At 45.4% G+C, this 25,290-nt stretch overlaps 1 protein-coding gene across 5 annotated transcripts in view; it reads right to left on the bottom strand.

The window, feature by feature from the left end:
• PDE10A (phosphodiesterase 10A) overlaps nt 1-25,290 on the bottom strand; it is a 400,353-nt gene that overhangs the window by 339,734 nt on the left and 35,329 nt on the right. Inside the window, exon 1 of one of the 5 annotated variants that reach the window (XM_083176484.1) lies at nt 23,734-23,795. The exons of the other annotated variants lie outside the window; for them this stretch is intronic. The gene's annotated coding sequence lies outside the window, so the exon portion shown is untranslated. Of the gene's footprint in view, nt 1-23,733; nt 23,796-25,290 lie in introns of those variants that run through there. 5 annotated transcript variants of the gene reach the window in all.

The raw sequence follows: 25,290 nt of genomic DNA, 5'->3' as shown, positions 1-25,290 counted from the left end.
AGAGAGACACACATAACAAAAAATGCTCTTTTTCAACATTTGTTAGTATTGATATTATTCTGTATCTATCTTGTTAGTCCATTAGTGAACCGGTTAGTATATTCTCGATTGCTTCACAGCTGTTAAAATATGAATGTCCCCCACTCATGTGCACATGTTTAGTGGTTTATAACTCACTCTCATTGGGAATTAGGTAGCTGACATGTGGGGATCCGGCTCTGGTACCTGGGAGTTGTAACGACCAGTTTTTCAGCAGTTCACTGCGGTCATTTGTAACGTGCTGTACTCCCCTCAGGCTTGTCTCCAGTCACCACCAGATGTCCCTGTCGCCCTCTACGCGTTTCTCCGCCTTCTCACGTCAGAGGCTTCCTCAGGAGGTGTATGAGTGTATACACCCCCTGAGGAAGCCGCTGACGTGAGAAGGCGGAGAAACGCGTAGAGGGCGACAGGGACATCTGGTGGTGACTGGAGACAAGCCTGAGGGGAGTACAGCACGTTACAAATGACCGCAGTGAACTGCTGAAAAACTGGTCGTTACAACTCCCAGGTACCAGAGCCGGATCCCCACGTGTCAGCTACCTAATTCCCAATGAGAGTGAGTTATAAACCACTAAACATGTGCACATGAGTGGGGGACATTCATATTTTAACAGCTGTGAAGCAATCGAGAATATACTAACCGGTTCACTAATGGACTAACAAGATAGATACAGAATAATATCAATACTAACAAATGTTGAAAAAGAGCATTTTTTGTTATGTGTGTCTGTCTTGTCTGTCACAGTGGCCACCCAACATTAATTGTATCATAAAAGTTTTATATTTATTTTATGTTTTAATAAATTGTGTACTATTTTGCAAAGCGCAGCCCCACTGCTTTTTTTCTTATATAGCGCAGCAGATTCCGTTACAGTGTCTTATACAGCGCAGCAGATTCCGTTACAGCGTCTTATATAGCGCAGCAGATTCCGTTACAGGGTCTTATATAGCGCAGAAGATTCCGTTACAGGGTCTTATATAGTGCGGCAGATTCCGTTACAGCGTCTTATACAGCGCAGCAGATTCCGTTACAGGGTCTTATATAGCGCAGCAGATTCCGTCACAGCGTCTTATACAGCGCAGCAGATTCCGTTACAGGGTCTTATATAGCGCAGCAGATTCCGTTACAGGGTCTTATATAGTGCGGCAGATTCCGTTACAGCGTCTTATACAGCGCAGCAGATTCCGTTACAGCATCTTATATAGCGCAGCAGATTCCGTTACAGGGTCTTATATAGTTCAGCAGATTCCGTTACAGTGTCTTATATAGCGCAGCAGATTCCGTTACAGCGTCTTATATAGCGCAGCAGATTCCGTTACAGCGTCTTATATAGCGCAGCAGATTCCGTTACAGCACATTAAATAGCGCAGCAGATTCCGTTACAGCGCCTTATATAGCGCAGCAGATTCCGTTACAGCACCTTATATAGATAGATACAGAATAATATCAATACTAACAAATGTTGAAAAAGAGCATTTTTTGTTATGTGTGTCTGTCTTGTCTGTCACAGTGGCCACCCAACATTTATTGTATCATAAAAGTTTGATATTTATTTTATGTTTTAATAAATTGTGTACTATTTTGCAAAGCGCAGCCCCACTGCTTTTTTTCTTATATAGCGCAGCAGATTCCGTTAGTGTCTTATACAGCGCAGCAGATTCCGTTACAGCGTCTTATAGTGTGCGTGCACTTACCAATTGTTAGCCTGGTTGGCAGATGAGCCAACCAGTCGGCCAGGTGTGTACCTAACTGTAGCTTTAAGGTCAATTTTTTTTTAAAAAGGAATAAAGAAAAGAAAATAGTATATTCTGAGATGATTACAGAGAAGAGAGAATCAGTTAACCATATACAAAATAAAAAACATAATAAAAAGATCCTGAACAGCATACACAAGGAAATCCATGCAACAGGCTGCTGCTAATACATGCAGACCTATGCTCAGCAATTACATGCATGATATAACGTTATACACTTTCGGACAAATCTGGAAATCCTGGTATAACCTTGGGACATTCACAACCATAACACTGTTCTGATCGCTCTGTGGGTGGCATTCCACAGCAGGAAGGAACCACCTGTCACCCAAACCATGCACTCAGGTATATGGTAGTACACACAGCTGGCGCTCAGGTGTAGATTAGTAATGACAGCAGCTCTCACCCAGGATGTCCGCGGCTTTCTGCAGCACCTCCTCCAGCTTCTTCTGACTCCGACCGGCTACAGCCCAGCGCAACCCCTGGCCCCTGAAATCCACGCCATCTGCCATCTGCCACCCGCGCTACTTCCTCTACCACGAACTTCCCCGTGAACCCAGCCGGGACAGTGAGAGCAAGGAGCAGGGGAGCGGGCAGGCGATGCGGGTGCTGGGCGGCCTGGAGCAGGTTCCGGAACGCCGTTCCTGATGACGTCATTTTTAATTTGAGCTTCAGGAACGGCGTTCCGGACCGTTCCGGCTGAAAAATAGCCCTGTATATAGCGCAGCAGATTCCGTTACAGGGTCTTATATAGCGCAGCAGATTCCGTTACAGGGTCTTATATAGTGCGGCAGATTCCGTTACAGCGTCTTATACAGCGCAGCAGATTCCGTTACAGCGTCTTATGTAGCGCAGCAGATTCCGTTACAGGGTCTTATATAGTGAAGCAGATTCCGTTACAGTGTCTTATATAGTGCAGCAGATTCCGTTACAGTGTCTTATATAGTGCAGCAGATTCCATTACAGTGTCTTATACAGCGCAGCAGATTCCGTTACAGCGTCTTATATAGCGCAGCAGATTCCGTTACGGGGTCTTATATAGTGCAGCAGATTCCGTTACGGGGTCTTATATAGTGCAGCAGATTCCATTACAGTGTCTTATACAGCGCAGCAGATTCCGTTACAGCGTCTTATGTAGCGCAGCAGATTCCGTTCCAGTGTTTTATGTAGCACAGCAGATTCCGTTACAGTGTCTTATATAGCACAGCAGATTCCGTTACAGTGTCTTAAACAGCGCAGCAGATTCCGTTACAGCGTCTTATATAGCGCAGCAGATTCCGTTACGGGGTCTTATATAGTGCAGCAGATTCCGTCACAGCGTCTTATATAGCGCAGAAGATTCCGTCACAGCGTCTTATATAGCGCAGCAGATTCCGTTACAACACCTTATATAGCGCAGCAGAATCCATTACAGCATCTTATATAGCGCAGCAGATTCCGTTACAGTGTCTTATACAGCGCAGCAGATTCCTTTACAGGGTCTTATATATTGCGGGCAATTCCGTTACAGTGTCTTATATAGCGCAGCAGATTCCGTTACAAGGTCTTATATAGTGCGGCAGGTTCCGTTACAGCGTCTTATACAGCGCAGCAGATTCCGTTACAGCGTCTTATATAGCGCAGCAGATTCCGTTACAGGGTCTTATATAGTGCAGCAGATTCCGTTACAGTGTCTTATATAGTGCAGCAGATTCCGTTACAGTGTCTTATACAGCGCAGCAGATTCCGTTACAGCATCTTATATAGCGCAGCAGATTCCGTTACGGGGTCTTATATAGTGCAGCAGATTCCGTCACAGCGTCTTATATAGCGCAGAAGATTCCGTTACAGTGTCTTATATAGCGCAGCAGATTCCGTCACAGCGTCTTATATAGCGCAGCAGATTCCGTTACAACACCTTATATAGCGCAGCAGAATCCGTAACAGCGTCTTATATAGCGCAGCAGATTCCGTTACAGTGTCTTATACAGCGCAGCAGATTCCGTTACAGCGTCTTATATAGTGCGGCCGATTCCGTTACAGTGTCTTATATAGCGCAGCAGATTCCGTTACAGGGTCTTATATAGTGCGGCAGATTCCGTTACAGCGTCTTATACAGCGCAGCAGATTCCGTTACAGGGTCTTATATAGCGCAGCAGATTTCGTCACAGCGTCTTATACAGCGCAGCAGATTCCGTTACAGGGTCTTATATAGCGCAGCAGATTCCGTTACAGGGTCTTATATAGTGCGGCAGATTCCGTTACAGCGTCTTATACAGCGCAGCAGATTCCGTTACAGCGTCTTATATAGCGCAGCAGATTCCGTTACAGGGTCTTATATAGTGCAGCAGATTCCGTTACAGTGTCTTATATAGCGCAGCAGATTCCGTTACAGCGTCTTATATAGCGCAGCAGATTCCGTTACAGCGTCTTATATAGCGCAGCAGATTCCGTTACAGCACATTAAATAGCGCAGCAGATTCCGTTACAGCACCTTATATAGCGCAGCAGATTCCGTTACAGCACCTTATATAGTTCAGCAGATTTCGTTACAGTTTCTTATATAGCGCTGCAGATTCCGTGGGGGGGGGGGGGGGGGGGGGGCGAAATATGCCCTTGCTCAGGCACCATGGCACCTAGCTACACCGCTGGCCCTACCTCTAAAGGGATAATGGTCCCACAGGGAAGGGGTGTGGTCACACAATAGTAACTCCAATTAAAATTACAACACACTGTAACACAATCATATACACATTACACCATACGTACTGCCCTTCATTCATGCCCCTTATACACATAGGGCCTTATTCTGTTTCACTCTCAGAGGCAAATTCCTTCTCAAATGGACAAAACCATGTGCACTGCAGGTGGGGCAGATGTAACATGTGCAGATAGAATTAGATTTTGGTGGAGTTTTTCTTCAAAGTGAGATCTATATTGCAATGTAGAAATAAAGCAGTCAGTATTTTCCCTGCACAGAAACAAAAAAACTCACCCAAATCTAAATCTCTCTGCACATGTTACATCTGCCCCCCTGCAGAGCACATGGTTTTGTCCATTTGAGAAGGAATTTGCCTCTGAGAGTGAACCAGAATAAGGCCCATAATGTCCACAGTTGTGCTGCTTATACACATCTGTCTCTGTTCCTCAAGCAGCTCATTTTCCATGTCTCTCAGCAGCTTCATGACCTGTTTCTCTCCAGCAGCTTCCCCACCTCTCTGGAGTCCCTCCAGCCCCCTCTCACCCTGTCTTCAGCCCAGAGCCTGCTCCTGGCTCTTCTTCATTTCAGCGGTGGTGATGGCATGACATCACATACACTGTGCCAGAAGAAGCTGCTGGGACAGGATTTTCTGTTGGAATTACTGTTCAGGGCTGTGGTTGAGGTGGAACTCAGTTCCCCCTACAATTAGAGGTGGTAGAACTCAGTTCCACCCTGTTACCCCTCACTTTTACCCTTGATATTACAGTATATGGGTGGCTGCCTAATTTGTAAGTCCCTATCCGCACAATTTCTGATGGCAGCCCTGCCTGCAACAGAGGACAGTACAGCTCCTGTCATAGTTGCCTACCCTCCTGCATTCTGCAGGAGACTCCCTGAAATAACAGCAATCTCCCTCATTTCACCTAGCCCACATTACACTATTACATTTTTTGGGGGAAAAGGAATAATAGATAGATACATTTACATTGAATCATCAGCACCATCTCCTAGCACTTTAACAAGTATAGCAGTGGTTCCCAAACTGTGTGCCGTGGCACCCTCGGGTGCCTTGGGGGACTTGCAGGGGTGCCCTGGGTTGATGGTCCAGGACCAATTCAAGTTCTTTATATCCAATATAACAGTAAAATTATGGACAAACAGAAGTACATTTTGTCCATTACAACATAACTGATCCTAAGGATGAGATATAAACACAATTTATTTAATTTAATATTTGTTTCTGAATTTCTCAATGAGAAACCTATAGCCTAGGGGTGCCGTGAAAAAAATTCTGATGCTTCAGGGTGCCGTGAGTCAAAAAAGTTTGGGAACCCCTGAAGTATAGTATCTCTTACTAACTTGCTTTGGGCTCATCTACATTTGGATATAAGTCATTTTACAAGATTCCTCTCAGATGCAGCAGTACACACCCACGCTTCTAGGTGCAGGTGCGATGTTCACAATCTCACCATATATGGAATTAGAAGCGCCCATTGGGTTGAGCATGACACGTCCCCTCAGTGAGGCACTGTGCACAATTCTACTACCAACTATAATCTCCCTGAAACTAGTTTTCAAAAGTAGGCAAGTATGTGTTTGGTACTGATCAGCCGGCACTGCAGCAAGCATTGGGGCACTCACTGTTGCTGCTTGACTGTGGGATGGGACCCACTGGAGAATGCTGATTCACGCTGCAGATGGCTAAATCTTGTAAGTCTAACCGTACCTAACCAGCCATTGTCACACCATGTATAGGGGGAGGGGGACACCAAATTTTGAAACGCCTGCGGGGAACTAGCATAAATTTACGCCTCTGAAACCAGCACTTTAATAAATATAACCCATAAACTTTGTTTCAGCTGTTTTACAGTTTGCTTTACAGAATTTTCAAGAAATGCAAACTATTGGGCACAATTTCCAAATATAGTGTAAAAACAAGCAGAGATCCACTTGGGTATGAAAGTTTTTAAAGATTAATCCAAAGACTCAAAACAACAAAAGATTAAACTCTGTCCACTAGGTGGCAATATAACCTCTTCTTTACATAGTCTTGCATGTTCGACTAGATTAATTTATTTGTATTTTTTCAATATTATTTATTATTAGTGCATGTTATCTTAGTCATGTTATTTATATAAAAAAAACATTGTTGCAATATGAAGGTTTTTTAACAATTTTGGCCAGGGAAGTAAGTTTGGTTCTGTCAGTAATTTATTGATTTAAAGTTTCCTAGCGAATTACCATTATTAGAAATCAATACTTCATTATTCACATGAAAACGTGGTGCATTTTGTGCTGCCCTCAAAAGTAAAATGCGTGGCGAGCGCAGCGAGCCCGCAAGGGGGGGGCCATTCACGTCCCCCCCTTGTCGGCATTTCGGCTGTCGGGATTCTGAACGCCGGGATCCCGACCGCCGGGATTCAATACTGAATCCATCCAGACAGCAACAGCCCACAGCTGCTCTGCTGTCCAGATCTACAAATCAGTATTGTTCACCAATATTGGCCAAAGGCTGAGCTGACTTATACCCCTTTTCCACTAGCCTAAAATAACCTGGGTTTTTGCACGGGAGCGCGCAAAACCCGGGATTTTAGGCAGGTGGAAATGCTCCCTGTAGAAATAACCCGGGTCATGAGACCCGGCATTTCTACCCAGGTAGCGACCAGGGTTGAACACGGGTTCAACCTGGATCACTGTGTAGTGTAAACGGGCAACCGGGGTCGATGCGACCCGGCCGGGTCCCGTTCACTACAGTTAAAAAAGCCGGTGCTGGGAGAGGCTTTCATCTCCCAGCGCCTCCCCGAGCCCCGCCTCCCGGTGACGTCACCCGCCCAGCATTATGCCGGATGGGGACTCTAGTGTGAACGGCTTTGCAAGCCGGGACGCACCCAGGTTGTAGCCGGGTACAAAATCCTGGGTGCGACCCGGCTTGCAGATGGTATAAAACAAGCGGTACAAACACACGGCAGTTATTTCTGTTTAAAATTCTGTTGCAAATTAGTAATATATTAAAGCAATAACCAATAAAAAAAGGTTTGCCTTTTTAAAAAATAGACCGTTGCCAATACTCCACAAAATACAGCCCATAATGGAAAGTGGTGCAAGATGGTATTGTTCACAAACAAGTTTTATTGAATTATTTTGTTTTTATTTATTTATTGTATTTTTGATTATTTTTTTAACATGATTCCTGCACTGAACACACAATACAGTGCCTCGCAGTAATGCAGCTCATAGCCCTTCAATGATAGTCTGACAAAGTAACAGTATTGCCAAAGTAGTGCCCGTCATTGGGGTTTATTCTAGTTCATTCTTTCTGACAAAATCCTTCTTAGATGGACAAAACCATGTGCACTGCAGGGGGGCAGATGTAACATGTGCATAGAGAATTAGATTTGGGTGAGTTTTTTTGTTTCTGTGCAGGGAAAATACTGACTGCATGATTTTACACTGCAATATAGATCTCACTTTGAAGAAAAACCCCACCCAAATCTAATTCTCTCTGCACAAGTTACATCTGCCCCACCCGCAGTGCACATGGTTTTGTCCATCTAAGAAGGATTTTGTCAGAAAGAATGAACTAGAATAACCCCCATTGTGACACAGCCCTACACCCTATCTCCCAGTGTACTGTATAAAATCGCAGAGGAAGGGACCTGTTTAAAAACAAAACACACAGGATCTGACATCGGGGCGATTAAATTTTGCATCATTTTAATAACCGAGCCTAGAGAATAAACCCAAGCTCAGGCTCAGAGCTACTCGAAAACAACACAACAGTGTACAGCATCCCCTCGCATTGTGAGCTCCATCACACCATGCTTCGGTAACACTATTATATCCCACCTTCATGTCCACTGGTATAGTAAAGTATACACTGTCTGCCATGGACCCTCTTGTGTGGAGGGAGGGGGGGGGGGGGGTCTACTTTGTGCCATAGAGCTTCCATCATGAACCCTGTTGAGTGTATGTGTGTGGGGAGGTACTATTTGTTATGGAAATCTGCCCCACGGGTGGTCATGTCATGCATGTACAGTATATACAAGGAGGCAGTAGATATATGTATGGATGTATGTATGAGGGAGACTATGGGTCTTATTCTAGTTCACTCTTTCTGACAAAATCCTTCTTAGATGGACAAAACCATATGGTGCTCTGTTAGACCATCTACTGTATGTCTATGTCTGACTCTCTCTTTCACAATGACTCTCTCCCCACACTCTCTCTCTCCCAGACTCTCTCTACCCAACTCTTTCTCCTTGACACTGTCTCTCTCCCTCCTAGACTCTGTCTCTCTCACACTGTCTCTGTCCCTGACACCCCCTGATGAATGCCCCCTCCCCCCGCCCGGATCCCCTCGGTAGCATGCAAGGTGATGTGTTCGCTAACACATCCCTTCGCATCTGGCCGCTATCAGAAGAAATCATTTTTTTTTTTTAAATCAACGTTTTTATTAAATTTTCAATGTAAAACATTTCAAGGTAAAACATTTTCTGTACATTGCAATGTTTGTTTCACAAAACAATTCAGAATATTACAAAATAAAGCATAGCAATTATGTGCAAAAAACAGCTTTTAAGTCTCAGTTATTTCGCTAACCATAACATGTTACAGAGATTTTCCAGTCTCCTATTCAATTCCTGGTAGGACTTATTATCTTGTATTGTCTAGAACTCTGTATTAATCTCAATACGTTCAACTACCTCCATATATACATAAATATATATATATCTTCCCTTTATATAATAATCATTGACATATAAAAGAAACAAATGTCTTACCTCTATCCTAACTAACCTTAACCCCTTAAACTCCCATCCCCCCCCCATTCCCTCCCCCCTCTAGGACTCAGTGCATCTCAGTTATTTGACAATGATCTAAGTAGGTACCAAGATGTGCCCTCGAATACTTTCATTACATGTTTCTGTGTATCTTCTCCCAATGATCTTATATACGTTCCCCATTTTGCATAAAATTTCTTAATGCCCTCCTCCACCATTGGCAGTGTAGCTCTCCTATCAAAATATAGCAATTGTGTCAGTGTCGCCTTCACGTCTTGCAGAAATGGAGGGGATGAACTGGTCCAGCTGCGTAGAATTACTTTCTTTGCAACTGTCACAATTATGGTCAGGAAAGGGAACAATTCAGTTTTTCGGCCAGGTATATTCCAATTAGAGAAGTTTGCACAGAGCATTGCCAAAGGGTCCTTTGTAAGTTTTATTCCACATATAGTATTAATATACATCATCACTTTATCCCAAAATTTCCTAATTTTCCCGCATTCCCACATATGATGAAAGAATGTAGCATTAGAGCCCTTGCATTTGAGACACATTCCCAGTTCCCCGGGTACAAAGTACTTTCTCTGGGCTTGTGATATGTACGCTCTGTGTAAAGTTTTTATGTGGACTTCCTGCAACATAGTGGAATGTAAGACTTTGAGCGTTTTTCCTATATGTTCATGAAGTGTTTCACCTGAAGTAACCCCCGGTATGTCTGTCCGCCACTTTGGTACCATAGCGGCCCAAACTGCCTCCGGTGAAGTCGGCAGGATTTCCCCATAAATATATTTTAGCCTATAGGGGCCCGTGGAGCTCAGAGCAAACACTTGTTGAATTACATCTGGAATTCCAGCCTCCAGCATAGGACCCTTTTTAGATTGAATAAAGTGCCTGACCTGGAGAAACATGAAGAAATCTCTATTGGGTAGTGAATATTTAGTTGCCATATCTTGAAATGAAAGGAGCTGTCCTCCAGGATCAAATACATCTTTGACCGCCATTATACCTTGCCTTTTCCATCTATCATATCCTACTTCTGACATTCCTGGGTCGAAGCCTGGGTTTCCCCATAATGTATCATATTTTGTATTCTGATAGTTGCGGCCCAATTTTTTGTTAATGGATAGCCATGCAGAATATGTATCTTTAAACAATATATTCTCTAGTATTTGCTGTGGGATTTTAGTTCTAGGGACATGAAGCAGGCCTGCTAGTGAGTATGGTGAGGCTATGTCTCCCTCTAGAGCCCTGTGTGTGTATGCATCAGAACCCTGAAACCAATCTAGTATATACCTCATATGAACCGCTTGACTGAAGGCCTGAACATTTGGTATTCCTAACCCCCCATCCGCTTTTTTAAGATATGTTTTGTGCCTGGAAATGCGTGGTTTTTTTCCCTGCCACAAAAAGGAGAAGAATATTTTATTAATTTTTTGTAAGTCAGTTCTGGATAGCCTAATTGGTAGCATCTGAATGCTATATGAGAGTTTTGGGAATGCGATAACCTGTATGACCACCGCCCTTCCCAGTAATGATATCGGTAGCGATTTCCAAATCCCCAGCAGTCTCTCCAATTCCCCAATGATGGGTGAGTAGTTTATTTTATATATATCACTAATATTTCCTGGGACATTTATGCCTAAATATTTAATGGCCTTAGTATTCAGCTTAAAGGGGGCTATAACATGTCGCGGAATCTCTACCACCTGGGGTCCCAATACTTGCAGTATTTCTGATTTATGGTAATTTATCTTATAACCCGCGAACGATCCAAATTCATTAATGCATGTCTTAATGGCCGGTAGGGATTCAGATAGCTGGGATACGAATAGCAGCATATCATCTGCGAAGAGGCTAACTTTTAACTCTGTGTTTCCCACTGCGATCCCCTTAAAACTCTGATTTGCCCTAAGTGCTATTGCCAGTGGTTCCAGGGCCATTGCGAATAAAAGTGGGGACAACGGGCATCCCTGCCTCGTCCCCTTTTGGATCAGGAAAGGGAGCGAGATATATCCATTGCATGCCACTTGTGTGTAAGGTGAGGTGTATAGGGAACTTATCAGTTGTATGAAGGTCTGTGGGAATCCAAATCTAGTCAGGGTTTCGTATAAATGGTCCCAGGTGACCAGGTCAAACGCCTTTTCGGCGTCCATGGATATTATGACCTGATCACCTGAGCCTCCTTCTTCCCTCAGCCGCTGTACCACCGCCAATAACTTGCGTACATTTACCACCGAATGTCGGCCGTGTATGAACCCGGTTTGATCTTCGGAAATAATTGTAGGTAGAATGTGCTTGATTCTCTCAGAGATAATTTTAGTTAGCAACTTATAGTCAGTGTTCAATAACGAAATGGGCCTATAAGACCCCGGTTCCTCCAAGTCTCTACCCGGCTTCGGGAGTACCTTAATTACTGCAGAATTAAAGTACAGCGGCAGTTGCTGTCCCGTGAGTATGGCATTAAAAACTGCAGTCAGATTTTCACTTATCCTAGGTTTTAGAATCTTATAAAACTCCCCTGAGTAACCATCTGGCCCAGGGGCCTTAAGGGGTTTTAACTTAGTTATTGCCTGTGCCACTTCCTCCGCTGTTATGGGTGCCATGATTCGTTCCGCCGCAGCTGTGGAGATCTGGGGCATGGAGACCGAGCTCCAAAATTTATTTTTTCCCTCTTGATTTAATTCTCCCTGTGAGTAAAGTTTGGAATAGAATCCCCTCAGGACCTCAAGTATATCTGGCCCCCTGTGTACCCTATCCCCCCCTAGTGTATGCAAAGTTTTAATGTGTGCAGATGTCCTTGTGCCTCTTATCAAGTTGGACAACAGGCGTCCGTTTTTGTTACCGTGTCGGTAGAATTGGAAATTAGTGTTATTTATACTGGACAGGGTCTGAGATTCTAGTAACGCATCAAACTGTGTCTTTGCCTGCATGTAATTATTTTTGTGTGTCATGGTAGGGGATGCACTGTAAGTGGCATAAGCAGAAGTCAATAACTCTTGGGCTTTAAACAAATCTGCCGTCCTATCCTTACGATATTTTTTAACATATGAAATAATTTCTCCTCTAAGTACTGCCTTGGCCGCTTGCCATTTTAACAGTGGGTCTACATTGTGCTCCCCATTATTATGTTGGTACTCCATCCACTTGGCCTCCAGGGCGTCTCTGAACGTCTTTGACGATGCTAGGTACGAGGGGAACCGCCATTGGCGGTGTTTCCCGACATCCAGCTCCGTCTCCAGCAGTATCCAAATCATGGAATGGTCCGATAAACATATCGGTTCCACTCCCGCTTCTAGTAAACGCCCACAGAGGCCAGCAGACAACAGCATGTAGTCAATTCGTGACAGTGAGCCATGAGCTGCAGAGATACAGGAATAATCTCTGTCAGTTGGATGAAGTAATCTCCAGCTATCAACCACCTGCAGTTGTGATGAAATCTCCCCTATGCCTATTGCAGGATTAGTGTGTTTCCGTTTAGGTTTAGAGGATCTATCTAGTGAGGGTTTAGCTACTATATTAAAATCCCCCCCCAAAATTAAACGTGAGTCTGCATAAGGGTATAATTTTGTCAATATGCTGGCAAAGAATTTTTTAGAGTAGGTATTGGGTGCGTATATATTACATATTATAAACTGCTCCCCCTGAATTGTCATTTCTACTAGTATATAGCGTCCCTCCGGGTCTTTAATGGTTTTGGTAACCTCCGCTCCCAATGCCCTCCGCGACAATATCGCCACCCCCCTAGCTTTTGAATTGAAGGAAGCATATGCTTCGACCTTGAATCCCATTGCTCCCAGTTTTTCATGTTCACCATCGGTAAGATGCGTTTCTTGTAACAGTACAATGTCTGCTTTTTGCTTTTTAAGGTATAACAGCAGTTTCTTCCTTTTTATCGGGGAATTGATCCCTCCCACGTTCCAAGAACACAATTTCACATTAGACATCACAATTTACTACAAGAATATTCCCTACTAAAGATGCACTTGGCCCTGAGTCCCACCCCCCCATCCCCCCCCTAAACAGACCACAAAAAAACACTCCCGCAACTTTCCCATCCCTCCACCCCCCTCCCCCCTGACCCCAAGAACTATCCCCGGAGAGTAAAATCACTCTCATACTGTGCAGACTGATTTTTACATCTCTAGCAGCGAAGGGCGAGCCCCAACATCGTGGCTCCTCCCCTCCCAACATCCTTCTAATGGCTATCGCCTTACCTCCGTCTATCGCTACGCACCCTGGTTGACTAGATCCAACCAATCTCCCGGGTTGCGTAGTCGGGTCGGCACCCCTAATATTAATACCAAAATTTTATAACATCTAATTCACGTTCCCCTTCATATCTTATGTAAACCTTATATAACTCGTACTTAACAGTTTCTACATCCTAAAGTACTTAAGTGGGTATAAAGGCCTTAGGCTATAATGGTTCCATTTATATTAACTTCTTGGGAATTACTGTTAAATATCAACCCCAAAAAACCTTTGTGGCTATTGCGTGGGTCATTTTGCTCCGCGTATATTTCTCACGGCTGAGCAGAGTCTGCATACTCCATCCGGAGGTATGCCCTGGCATCAGCTGCTGTAGAAAAGTCCTTGAAGGAGTCCCCTTCGAACACCCTAAGGCGGGCGGGATATAACAGGGCAAACTTCCTTTTATCCGCAATAAGCCTTGAGCAAATGCTGGTAAATTCTTTCCGCGCCCTGGTCACCTCCGCCGAATAGTCTTGAAATAAGTGCAGCTTGTGACCTTCCCACTGCAATGATTTTAGCTTACGTGAGGCTGTCCATAAAGTTTCCTTGTGTAAATAATTAAGGCATGTAAATATGGTGACTCTTGGTCTCACGTTTGCCCCCTCCTTTTCAGGCCCTAGCCTATGGGCTCTTTCTATCACCATATCCATGCATTCTTGTTCCACTCCCAGCAGGGATGGCAGGGTGTTGCGAACAAAGTGATGCAGTGCTGGACCTCTAACCGTCTCTGGGAGTCCCACTAGTCTGAGATTCGATCTCCTTGATCTATTTTCAAGGTCGTCGACCTTATTGGTTAAAGCATATACAGATTTTTGCAATTCAGCATTGTGGGTTTTCAGCTCTTGTACGTCATGAAATGTTGCCCCAATCTGTACCTCATTCTGTGACACTCTCTGTGTAAGTTGTGTCATATGGCCTTTCAGGTCAGCAAAGCTTAGGTTAAATGCCTCCACTTGCTCCTTAAACATAGGTGCTATTGTTGCTTTAATAGCCTTCATCATCCCCCTGTATGCCCCAGCATTTATGTCCTCCTCTTCCCCACTGCCTGTGTCATGCACCAGACAATCAGGGGTGTTTTGGTAATCAGTGATAGGGGAGTGTGGGGTGTCCGGTACCTGTTTTAGTTGTGGCTGATACTGGTACTGTTGCAGCTGAATGGGTGCCCGTTTCCCTTCTGTCTGCGTTTCATTAGTTTGTTGCTGCTGCTGGGCTTTCTGTCCGGGCGCTGTCTGCTTCTTAGCAGGGACCGCAGCAGCCGGGGGAGAAGGCGCGGCCGCCATTTTGGATGCCGGTGTCTGCGGCTTCACTGATGTGCGGCGGGTCTGGCGCTGAGGCATGGGAGGTAAGAACCGCTCCCTTCCCTTCCCGCTGGCTTCCTGCACGGTCTGCCGCTAGTGTGAGGCTGCGGGGAGCGCGATCCGGCGGGTTAGGGGTGCCGCCCTCCTCGCTGACCACGGAGCTCTCTCCTCACGCGGCCGTCCTGCTTGAAGCCGGAACCGGAAGCCCAGAAGAAATCATTTAACGCTTGCTCACCATCGAATGATTTCTCCTGCCTTTGGTAGTCTAAACTGATTTTTATTACAGCTGCTGTACGTCAAAAAATGGGCCCCATGCAGGCATCGGCTCATGAGGATGCCAAGGGAACACCCAGCGCATTTTCATGGGGATACCCATAAAACGCCGGGCATTCCTTGTTTTATGAGATTATGAATTCTGTACTGAAGAAGGTGTAGGCTTTGTAGCCAAGCTGTCCAGAGATTGGGACACACCACTATCCCTATTAGGAATAATGGAGACTGGGGTTTGGATAAAATAGGATGATAATGAAGCTTCTAAAACTATGTACATGTTTAGAGCATTCTGTGTCCCTGAAATACACATCTCATTGGGAGTATGAGTACAGTGAACTAATATCAACACAACAGATGCACAAGCACCTATCCGAGCCCTATTACACGCCAGTCTGCATGACATAAAATGGACTCTATCCTGTCACTTTTCAGCTATCATTAATAAGCAAATACATATGGGTGAGCCAATATGTCAGGCACTTACCATTTGTAGATTACATTTGATTTCTAGCAATTTCTTACACTGTGCAGTACCAGAGAGTACTGTTCTGTCTGTCCTTGTACTGTGCAGTACAGCTCATTCTCTCTTCAATTACTAATTTAATCCCTTAAATCCACTGCACTAATATGTATGGTTATACTAACAGAAATGTCTGTAGCAGACTCAATTCTTACTTCTTTTTCTTAAAATACTAAAGCTGTCACTTGTTCTTTATGTCCTTTATTTTCCATAACATTCCATCTGCTTCATTCAGAAAAGGGGCCCATAAATCAGCAATGAATTGGGGGAAATCGGCATTTTGCAATTGTTTGTGTTTATGGAGTTCAGCAATACCCGATTTCAACCAAAAAGTGAACGGAACCTGTGAAATCAGGTTGTCCATCATGTTGGCTTTTACCGACCAATCAGATCTGTAGTTTGCTAGTGTATGGTGACGATCAGCCAGTATTTTAAGAGTGAAAGGAACATTTTCATGAAAAATGGATCTGATATTTGGATGTAAGTGATCAGAATTTGTGGGGCCACGCGGTGAGGGGGGTTCATCTGGCAGGCGGTATTTACCCGCTTGCTCAACAGCAAAATAACTTTTTTGTCCTGCAAATATTTGGATAGACCAGTGGCTCCATAAGTACAGCAGTAGGACACTTCTTTATGTAGTTCTATTGTATATTTGTTTTATCAGATTTAAGGAAATGTAACATCATTATTATTAGAGGTCATTAGAGCTCTATTATTATATTTCTTTGTCCCTCAACTTTTAAGCATCTACCAAAGTATTATCCAACACACTCTTGATTAGTCCTGCAATGGTTTGAACAAATCCTTTTTGTCCGTACACATTTGCAATGGGACCCAGTAGATTGTATTTACATGGTCTCTGTGTATGTTTTGTCCTTGTATTCTATAAGAAATTGCAAACCAAACATTGCTTAATCTTCTTAGTTTTAAGCTGAAATTTTCCACATATCCCAAAGAGGCTTATCTATTTGCACAATTCCGAGCTCTGACACACATTTTGCTTAGTGTTATAGGTTATATAGTCTTCCAAAGAGTAGCTGGACATTATTTGCTTTTTTTGGTAATTTATTGACAACTTTATATTTTGCAAATATTGAATTTTTTTCTTTCTTTCTAACTCTGTACAACTCAGATTTTAGGATATAACAGAGCAGGAACAGCGGCTCCAGGAAACTCCTCATACAGAAGAGTAAGCAATTGGAAGCATGAAAGAAAAAAATACCTCATGCCATAAATACATTCATTTGTTTTTAATGTATGAGCTTGCAGCCAATTAATACTATTAAAACTGATTAGCAAGAGGTCTATTTCACATTTTGTCAGCTGAATAACCAGTAAGTGACTGCTTTAAAATCCAAACCTCACTCAGGCCCTTATTCTGGTTGGTGCGGATATGTCCGCGTGCGTTCGTCATGCCGATGTTTTGTGTTTGCGCATGTGCAGAGGCATATCTGCGCATGTGCGAAAGGGACATACGTCCAAATTCCGCATTAATTGTTTACACTACGAACAGGGGGAGGAGAGGGGCGTGATGGGCTGTTTGGCCTCATTAACATATGCATACGCCCCGCGTTTCATGGGCGTTCCCATGAAAACGCTGGGCGTACGTATGGTAATGCGGCCATGATGCACGTGTAGGGGGGGACATATGACATTGCCGGATGTCAGCTGCCCGCCCAGATCCCTGCTTTTGCACAGAGAAATGCCCGAGTGGTCTGAGCTCGCGGGAGCTGCCTGACCACTCGGCCCTGCATTCGATGGTCTGCGACCATCGAATGATGGGGGAGGTTCCCAGAGATGGAGGAGGTGTATACATGAGAAATCCACTCGTGCTCCATGCGGTCAGCGGCTTACCGCATTCGGACGGAGTGAGCGATCCATATGGAAGGCGGGGTTTAGGACGCACGGTCCTGGCCGCATATCGGCTCCGGCCGCACAGACCAGAATAAGGCCCTCAATTATCAGGTGCTAATTAGTTGAAATAATAAAAAATTATATAAAAAATAAATTTAGAATACATGTATATTTTGAAATGCTGCAGGTCTCTGATTTGTCAGTGTACACACATCTTATTTATAGCCCTGATTTACACACTTAAGCGACAGCTTTAGGGCAGATACAGTATATCAAAGCATGGAGAAAGATTTCTGAGTGTATGGTATTTTATCTTACAGTGACTTTACAGGCCTGTGGGGCACATGTTCCAAGCAATTCCTGTCTTTTTTTAACAAAATCTGGAACATGTCCGGAGCCATAGAAATGAATTGACACTGATCCATACCGGAACCCATTGTACACCAGCAGTGAAAGCGGAACTGTTCACAAGCCACAAGTACAGCAATCCAGAATTTTGTTTTCAATCCTGGGGCAGAGAAGCGAAACCTCGTGTCTAAGGGACAGCTCAAGCGATACCACCAACGAGTATATCAGATCCCCACAGGAGTACCTTCGCTGAGCCCATGAAACCACAGCTTCTCAGGTGCAGAGTAATGGCATTTTTTAAAAGTTGGCTGAACTGGCAACTGGGCAGCAAGCTCAGGTCCAGATGATTCATGCAGGGGCAACAAGCTCAAATTTAGTTGCTGCATGAAGAGCTAAAAGAGATGAGAAAAGGGGGACAGGAACGGGAGAGGCTTCCAATGCCCACCCCCGTTGATGACATTGATGCATTCCTTTGCACGTTTGAGCGCATGGCCAAGCATTTAGGATGGCCTGCAGAGGAATAGTCTGACAGGCTGGCTCCCTGTTTAGGGTAGGCACATAGAGCCAATGTAGAAATTACTTCGGCTGAGTCATGTTCCTACACTAGGCATAAGAAGGCTAATCTTAATAGGATTGGAGTGACAGGCCCTAGAAAAGCCCAAGAATTTCATGACTGGCAGCTGCAGGGCTCTAAGCCTCCCAGGATTCAGCTGGCCAAACTACTGTAGCCTGGCTGGCAAGGGCCTGGTTGCAACCGGGTAAAAACTCTGCAGTGCAGATTGTGGAGATAGTCACACAGAACCAGGTTATGCGGGTGTTATACTGCTCAGTGCAGCAATGGGCCCTTCAGGCTGACCACCAGACATTTGAAGAGCTGATAGTGGTGAGTGAGTGGTACCTGACCCTGGGAATAATTAATAAAGCCAGGTCATGATTTATCCCAGAACTCAGGTCCTGCCTCCTTTGGTATGCTTTGAATGCAGCAACCCTGGTCATATATGGTGGGATTGCCCAAACAGGGAGAGCCAATGGACTGCAGTGCAGGAAAAGAGGCTCAGTCAATGGTCAGCATGGCTGCTATGGGGGTACTGTATCTCAAGCAGAGTCCACCCTGTTCCTGGTGCTGGTGCAGTTGGAAGGCTGGGAGATCTGGGCACTGGTGAATATTGGTTGTGAGCTCACCATTGTCGCTACCAATGTGGTTCCTCCAAGAGATGACACCTACCTCATGTCAGGGTGGTGTGTATCCATTTCGATGTTGAGGAGTCACAACATAACTCAACTATAATCATACTTGCCTACTTTGATGGTCTACTCTCCGGAGCTGTATACAGGGGCGGGGCTTGCCATAATTAAGCACCACCCCCAATTCCAGTATCTGCCGTGATTCACAGCTCTTAGGGAAGGGAGGTGGTACTGAATGACACACTTTGTGTAATTTTGGCTCCCCCCCCCCTTAGAGCCGCAAATGACGGCATTTGACTGGCAGAGGGAGGGGCAGCGGGGGTTAATGTGGGTGGCACAGCTAATTGCGGGAGTCTTACCCACCCTTCCGGGAGGTGGACCTGATTTTCGGGACCCTCCCGGCCATTCCGGAAGGGTAGGTAAGTGTGACCATAATGCAACATAGCACAGCACACGTCTGGTGACATCATCTACAGTGCATTCTCCCACAGACTGACAGCACAGGCATTATCCTACCCCACTCCCCCCAAAAAAATAGACAGCACATATGCATCATCATACCACACCACCACCCCAAATAGACAGACAGCACACAGGTACCATAATACTTCCCACCTCCAGGAGACAGCACAGGCATCATCATACCACCACCCCCACTACCCCAACTAGATAGATAGCACACAGGCACCATAATACTATTCCACCTCCAGGAGACAGTGCAGGCCCCATTATACCCCCACCCCCACTACCCCAACTAGATAGATAGCACAAAGGCACCATAATACTATCCCACCTCCAGGAGACAACACAGGCACCATTATACCCCCACCCCAACTAGATAGATAGCACAAAGGCACCATAATACTATCCCACCTCCAGGAGACAGCACAGGCACCATTATACCCCCACCCCAACTAGATAGATAGCACAAAGGCACCATAATACTATCCCACCTCCAGAAGACAGCACAGGCACCATTATACCACCAGTGGTGCAAGTAGAAAAAACTTCTTAGCGGCACTGTGTTGCGCGCCGTAGGCGCGCGTCAAAAATGGGCGTGGTCATGGGCGTGGTCATATGACACGAGGGGGAGTGGCTACATGACAAAACTTTAAAACACAATGACATTTCTGTTTGGGCTTGTGCACATGTATATGCCCCCACAGTGCCAAGTATGCCCCCAGTGCCAGATATGCCCCCACAGTGCCACACATATGCACCCACAGTGCCCCACATATGCCCCCCCAGTGCCACACATACGCCCCCACAGTGCCATACATATGCCCCCAAAGTGACAGATATGCGCCAGCAGTGCCAGATATGCCCCTAGTGCCAGATATTCCCCCACAGTGCTTAGTATGCCCCCAGTGCCACACATGCCCCCACAGTGCCACACATATGCCGCTAGTCCCAGATATGCCCCCACAGTGTTAAGTATGCCCCCACAGTGCCACACATATGCCCTCACAGTGCTAGGTATGCCCACAGTGCCGCACATAAATGCCCCCACAGTGTCACACATATGCCCCTAGTGCCAAATATCATATTCCCCACAGTGCCACACATATGCCCCCACAGTGCTAGATACAGATGTGTCCACTCTGTAAAAGTGACGCTTTGTGATTTTTCAAAAAAATTGCTTCTCTAATCTATTACTTTATACAAATTCTACTGCTTCAGAAATTTTTTAGACTCTATCTACTTGCTAAATTTGGAAAAACAGCTAAGCCGTGTTTTACATGTTGTGACAAATTGAGAAAAAAAGCCAAGATGTATGTGGACGCATCTGTATGCCCACACAGTGCTAAGTATGCCCCCAGTGCCACACATACACCCCCACAGTGCCATACATATGCCCGCAAAGTGCCACTTATGCCCCAGCAGTGCCAGATATGCCCCGAGTGCCAGATATGCCCCCACAGTGCCACACATATGCCCCCAGTGCCAGATTTGCCCCCACAGTGCCACACATGCCCCCAGTGCCAGATCTGCCACCACAGGGCCACACATATGCCCCCAGTGCCAGATCTGCCCCTACAGTGCCACACATGAATGACCCCACAGTATTCATCAGCAACTCACCGTCAGGTGTTCTCCCCCTCCTCTAGTTCCCCGCCGCCGCTGCCTGCATCTTCCCTGGGGCCGCTGTCTGCTTCTTCCCTGGGGACTGGAGGGGAGCGCATCTTCCGTGTCTCCACTCTCCAGCCCTGCAGTCTCTCTCGCGGGCTGGCTCCTGATTGGCTGCCAGCCCGCGAGCTCTGATTGGAGAGCAGGTGCCTGTGTCACAGTGACACAGGGAGGGAAAGGGAGATACGCGCGATGCGCTCCCCTCCGAACGCTATCAGCTGTGGCGGGGCGGCGCAGGCCACGCCCCCCGCCACTTCCATATGCGCGCATGCGCATTGAGCATTTTTGGGGGCATTTGTTATGGCGGTACGGGGTACCGGCAGTATATCTTTTACCGGCCGTACCACCCCGTACCGCCATACTTGCACCACTGTATATCACCCACCCAAATAGATAGACAGCACACAGGCACCATAATACCATGTGGGGGGTGGAAATTCATGCAGGCGGCATTAAAATGACTTGCGAAGCTGCGAAATTTGCAGATTTGTAAGTCAACCAGAACCACCCCCATAATGTAGGGACAAAAAGTAAAAAAAAAAGTCACCTGCTATGTAATGAATCAGCGGCCAAGAGGGGTTTCTAGGTACTCAGAAGCCTCCCCCCCCCCCCTCTGTGCATATGGGTAGGGTTAATCTGTAAACCTGCACCTGCTTTACAGCTTTGCAACATCCTACACATACTCTACAACTAGCCTATTGTTAACCTGAACCTGCATCCATACCACAGATAACATATGCTCCAACTGTACCAATTTAGCCAGTACAGTACTGTAATGTTACAGCTAAAATCCACTCTACCAATTGTACTGTACTATATTTTGTGCTCAGACTGCTTCTCCTTCCATAGCTATTAAAGGCAGCAAGTCCTCCCCCTTTACCCAAGAAAATCCAGACCTGGCAACCTGTCCTGCACCCGTTCCCAGAGGTGCATTGCGGGTCTGGGCCAGTCCGCACGTCCGCACTCAGGGGTTGTCTGTGTAAGCATCCTTACAGATGGAGTATGCAAGGTTGCAATTTGTTGACTCTGCGATATGTTAGGGAGGTGAGGGAGAGCAGCACAGTAGGTAACTTGTACCTAGTTTTAATTATGTGGTGCTAATTTCTATTTTTACATTTTTAAAATTATTTTATTGGTTTGATGTTTAGTCAAACACACACACATATATATATATACATAAAAAAAATTTTTGTCAAGACCCCTTTACCCGTGACCTTGCCACTTTGTGAGTTTGTACTGATTTTTGCCCTTCAGAGGTTGGAGGGTATGAGATAAGAGTTTCTTGAGTGACTGGTGCTGTACTAGTGCATAGCTTCCTACTTTGAGAAGTCCCCATTCGGGACGCTGGTGCGGACCTCATTGAGCACGGCTTCAGGCAAAAGGGGGCATCTGAGATCGCAGAGATACTCCCCCATTTTTGACGCTGTGGGGGCATGGCCAGCTCTGCTGATTGTGAATAGATGCTGTGGGCATGCCCACAGCATCTTTTCACCGCTGCTCTGTCATCAGAGCAATGGGAAGCAGGGGGAACAGAAATTGGGATGGTTGGACAGCACTGTTCTATGTCTGAGGCATCTATGTGTACCCTGCATCATTGAATTGCTTGACTGCACTGTTGAACCGTACCATACTGGTCTATTAAAACTATCCTGACTTTTTAAATGCCTAGTACTCTTGTGGTAACATCAGGTATTGCAACTCATTTATTAGAGTATTCATTTATTAGAGTACTCATGAGAAGGAACTATGGGCCTGATTCAGCTTACTACACTGGATTGCGGAAATCATTATTTGGCAATTTCTATACTTCTGTACATGGGCATGAATGAAGTTCCCAAAATCTGCTATAAACTATACATTTAAGCTCCATACACAATAGATGACTTTGGTACTTTGTGTGCGATTTACTATCCATTTCATTACCCCACTATCCACTAGGGCGTGGAGTAGATTGTATATAGTGTGGCGAGCGCAGCGAGCCACCGAGCTTGAAGTGTGGCGAGCGCAGCAAGCCTCACGAGGGGCCATGGAATGTATTTGATGGAATTGCATGCAAATGGCATGCAATATTGTGAGTCGCTTTGAAACAACTTCCGTGTCCCCTCGCGGGCTCGCTGCGCTCACCACGCTTCGGGCTCGGTGGCTCGCTGTGCTCGCCACACTACATAAAATCAACTCCACACCCTAGTGGATAGTGGGGTAATGAAATGGATAGTAAATCGCATGCGATATCGGATGTCAAATTGCATGCGATATCGCATGCGATCTACTGGCACCGTGAAACTACACAAGTACCATGACTTTTAAAATAATATCGCTCAGAAGGGCCACAAATGAATGGACAATATATTACGGGCACTTCAGTGGGGGGGGGGGTTAGCACTGATATGTCTGTTAACATCGTTCATTGACATATCAAATCAGCCCTGCAGCACAGCTGATGGCCAATATATCTGCAGATATACAGCATGGGTGCACTGTGCTGTGTGTACGGACAGCCTGCTGACTGCCCGCTTAAGATGCCGCAAGTGACTGGCATCACAACTGGGCAGGAACGTGTAAATCCCCCCCCCCCTCCCATGACACATTAAGCCGACGATTGGTAATTGTGTACGCACTTACCAATCGTCAGACAGGTTGGCGGATGGGCTTGTTCCGTCATCCTAGTGTGTACTCAGCATAACTGTACAGTACCTAAAATGTAGAAAACAAGTATTTATGACATTTATTTCTTAACTGTCAACTATGTAAAGCTATGTGTACTGCAGTACAGCCTTGAGGTTTCCTTGACAACCAGCTTCACTACCTTGGTGACAGTAACTTACAGTATGATGTCAACAGACTAACAATATTACAGGCAGACGCAGAATGTCTTTCTAGAGAAAACAAAATGATTTTGCTAGATATAGTGGTTCACCCTTGGCATTGAAATCCCTAGTATAAAGTCCTATACACACTAGAGAATAGAAAGGGCTTTCTGAGCAATATCTTTTACTATATTGTCTAGTGTGAACTATGCACGCTCCCATGCATTGTTAATTACCCCCTTCTCGACTGACCATGCAGGTCATTTTGGCTATACAGCCAACAACCCACTTCTTCAGAGGGTCCCGGAGACATCACTGAATGATATTGTTTACAGGGCCGGTGTAAGGCTTTTCAGCACCCTAGGCAAAACTTCAACCCGCTGCCCCCCCCCCCCCCCCCCCCCCCACCCACATGCTGCCACCAATAACCACTTTCCAACCCCTTAAGGCATACTTGCCTAACATTCTGGAATGGCTTGGAGGCTTCCAAAAACCAGGTGGTTCTCCCAACCCCATGGGAAGGGGGGCAGTCCTCTGCTTTCCCTGGAGGCCCCAGAACCCTCCACTTTACCACCCACAACAGAGTACAAGGAAGAGGGGGCAGCTAAGTAGGGAATTATGCCTCAAGGGAAAGTATGGAGGTGAGGTCTTAGAAGTTCCACAGACGCCACCAGCATTAAGTACAACAAGGATCCTCATAGATATCCTTGATTTTTTGGATAGGCAGACTTGATGGCGCCCCCCCCCAGATCCTGGCGCCCTAGGCAGCTGCCTAAAGCTGCCTAATGGTAGAGCCGGCCCTGATTGTTTATGCTATCATTCAATGTGTACACGCAATATCGGCCACTTTATGTTGCAGCATATATATTGTCAACTATATCTGCCCCTCCACAATTACAGTATACATTATGTTATCACCTACTGACTTGCACAGTGCAAAGGGGTCAAATATACAAAGTGCAAAAAGAAGCTTTTGAAAAATGTAAAACAAAGTAACAGATATCAGATGTATCAAGCTTCAAAAGTGATAAAATGGACAGTGATAATCAGCTCCTACCTGTCATGTTACAGGCTGGGTTTGAAAAATAACAGGGAGGAGCTGATTGGCTGGCTGTTTATCACTCTCAATTTTATCACTTTTGAAGCTTGATACATCTAGCCCAATAGAACATAACCCATGCTGGCACTAATTACTGCATAGTGGTATCTTTGTGATGTTTGTCTTGTGTTTTACTTGTGTGAAAATGGATAAGAACAGGTTCATGGTCTATCATTGTAAAAAACGGATAGAGGACTGAAGGGTTAATCAGCCATCTTGTTTCTCTGTGTCTGTTCCTGCTTATTTCAAGGTAGTTATGTTCTGGCTTGTTTC

The sequence above is a fragment of the Crinia signifera genome, chromosome 3, assembly GCF_055691185.1.
Source record: "Crinia signifera chromosome 3, ASM5569118v1, whole genome shotgun sequence".
Taxonomy (NCBI): Eukaryota; Metazoa; Chordata; class Amphibia; order Anura; family Myobatrachidae; genus Crinia; species Crinia signifera.
The sequence above is the reverse complement of the archived record's forward strand: the minus strand, read 5'-3'. Positions and strand labels throughout refer to the sequence as shown.